This window comes from Puma concolor, chromosome C1 (assembly GCF_028749965.1).
Source record: "Puma concolor isolate L17-30 chromosome C1, mPumCon1.1.hap2, whole genome shotgun sequence".
Lineage (NCBI taxonomy): Eukaryota > Metazoa > Chordata > Mammalia > Carnivora > Felidae > Puma > Puma concolor.
Window position 1 is genome coordinate 159387123 of NC_141674.1, and position 2948 is coordinate 159390070.

At 37.7% G+C, this 2948-nt stretch overlaps 1 pseudogene; it reads right to left on the reverse strand.

The window, feature by feature from the left end:
• Positions 1-1030: 1030 nt before the first annotated feature.
• LOC112848531 (cofilin-2 pseudogene) lies at positions 1031-1584 on the reverse strand (annotated as a pseudogene).
• Positions 1585-2948: the final 1364 nt, after the last annotated feature.

The window sequence follows — 2948 nt, forward strand, 5'->3', positions numbered from 1 at the left end:
TCTATAAGCTGAATATTGAAAGATAAGTAATTCATATGGCTGAAATGAGGAAGCAGGAATATAATAAAATCCTTTAATTGATGCATTATAGTGCCCAACAACCTTATGTGATAAGTATTTTTATCCACCCAAGATCTCCTTTCCATTATTTACATCCAGGTTCTTTTTTTTTTTTTTTTTTTTTTTGTAATATGCCACAACTTTTATTGCGACGTGGCCATTTTGTGAGGGTAGGGAGTTTGATCTCAAAAACAATGTTCCATTTAAGGCTCTTTTATACAGAAATTGCCATCATGACTGATATTCAAAATATTTTTAGTGTTGCCAAACTTACATGGTAAACATAAACTCCTACACTTATTCAGTAGGGTACACTCAATGGAAAACAAAAAGGCATTAACAGCTGTTTCTTTTAAGATATGCAGGTAACAGGAATGAATACTGAGGTACTAGGATAAGTTGATGACACTGTTAACAAAACTTAATTGGCATTCCTTTTGGGGGAGGGAGAGTGAGTTAAACTCATTACAAAAAAAGTGCTTTCAATGCATAGTGTTATATCTGTGCTGCCATGTCACAAAAATAGGCTTGCCAAGGCAGGTGAGGTGTATGAATGCTCGAGCCTCACAGAACTGCAATCAAGTGCAACTATAAATAATACTGAATAAAGTTTACCATCTGACCAGTGGATAATACTTTCAAGGCATTCAATCAGCTTACCCTTTGTAGTATTCTAAGCTATTCACATTGACAATCACTTTCATTGTAGTGCTTGCTGCAAGGGAGGCATATAACCAGTTGTTTTGGCTAAAATATGACGGGAAGGCATTCCTTGGGTTCTACATAAAAGTAACAGTATTAAACAGTCTAATGGCAATCACTGATAGGCTGCTTACATGAATGGTATTTCCTTCATTCACTGTATTGGAAGGACCCAGTGGGAAGAGAAAAAAAACAAAAACAGAAATAAAAAACACCTAACACTATTTCAATTGATTGAGGTGGAGAAATGGAAGCTCCTTAAGATCCAGATGGCACTTGCACTTTATAAGGGTTTTCCTTCAAGTGAAACTAGTTGCCTCCCATTTCTCTCCAAGTGTTGAACGGTACTTTATATCATCCAAGCCATTTACTTGCCATTCATGTTTAATACCTGTAAATTTCTTTTTAACGGCATCTTTAGAGCTAGCACAAATCATCTTGCTTTTTAAAGGTGGACTCTCAGGACCCCAGAATATAAATACTAGGTCTTCTTTCTTAGACTCTTTTGTTTCGTAGGTGGCATCGTACAAAGCATATCGGCAATCATTCAGAGGTAGCAACTTCACAAAAGATGTGTAGGGGTCCTCTACAGTATCACCAATGTCACCCACCAAGATCTGCTTTGCTTCCTCTACAATTATTTGTCTTTTGTCATCGCTTAAACAGAAGAGAACGGCTTTCTTTCTTTTTTTGATCTCCTCTTGTGTAGAAGATTTTCTTACTTTCATATCATTAAAAACTTTGATGACTTCATCATTCACTGTAACTCCAGAAGCCATAGTGTCCGTGGCTGTGGCTGTGGCTGCGGCGGCGGCTCCGGCTCCGGGTCTGTGGCACTGGTAGGAGGAGAGGGAGGGGCAGGCGGGCAGCGGCGAGTGCGGGAGCTGCAGCCCTATATCCAGGTTCTTATATTAGGTATGTTTTTGAAGAGTAAAATTATGAATTCCCTCATTAAAAGTCTTTCATTGATAAAAGTACATACTTAACATAAAAGCTAGGTGTCTTAGAAATTGGGATGCTCAGAAAAAGGGCAATCTAGAAACACTAAGTATTTATGCACTAAGCATATTACTCAGGCAAAAACCTATTTACCTATTCATTAGATATTAAAACATTATCTGAAAACTTTAAGACTCCTAAAATAAAAATTTTATATATCATAATCATTTTAGCTTCTAGCTAAATTTGGGAGATTTCCCTGGACCTAGAAAAAACAAAATGCAATGAATAAAATGGACAAATTTGAAAAGTACATAAACTACCAAAACTGACTCAAGAAGAAAGAGAAAATCTGAATAGACCTAAAACAAGTAAGGAAATTGAATTAGTTATCAAAACCTCCAAACAAAGAAAAGCCCAGAACCAGATGACTTCACTTGTGAATTCTACCCAACACTTAAAGCAAAATTAACACCACTCATTTTCAAACTCTTCCAAGAATACTGAATAGGAGGAAACATTTCCTAACTAATTCTATGAGGCTAGAATTACCTTGATACCAAAACCAGACAAAGATACTATAAAGAAAAGAAAAATATAGGGGCGCCTGGGTGGCTCAGTCAGTTAAGCGTCTGACTTTGGCTCAGGTCATGATCTCACAGTTTGTGGGTTCAAGCCCCACATCGGGCTCTGTGCTGACAGCTCAGAGCCCAGAGCCTGCTTCAGATTCTGCATCTCCCTCTCTCTCTCTGCCCCTCCCCTACTTGTGCTGTGCCTCTCTCTCTCAAAAATAAACATTACCAAAAAAAGAAAGGAAAGAAAGAAAGAAAGAAAGAAAGAAAGAAAGAAAGAAAGAAAATTATAGACCATACAAATCAAAACCACAATGAGATACCACCTCGCACCTGACAGAATGGCTAAAATCAACAACTCAGGAAACAACAGATGTTGGTGAGGCTGTGGAGAAAGCGGAACCCTTTTACACTGTTGGTAGGAATGCAAACTGGTGCAGTCACTCTGGAAAACAGTATGGAGATTCCTCAAAAAGTTAAAAATATAAGTACCCTATGGCCCAGCAATTGTACTATGAGGTATTTTACCCAAAGGATACAAACATATGGATTCAAAGGGGGCACATGCACCCCAATGTTTATAGCAGCATTATCAATAATAGCCAAATTATGGAAAAAAGGACCCAAATGTCCATTGACTGATGAATGGGTAAAGAAGATGATGTGGTATATACA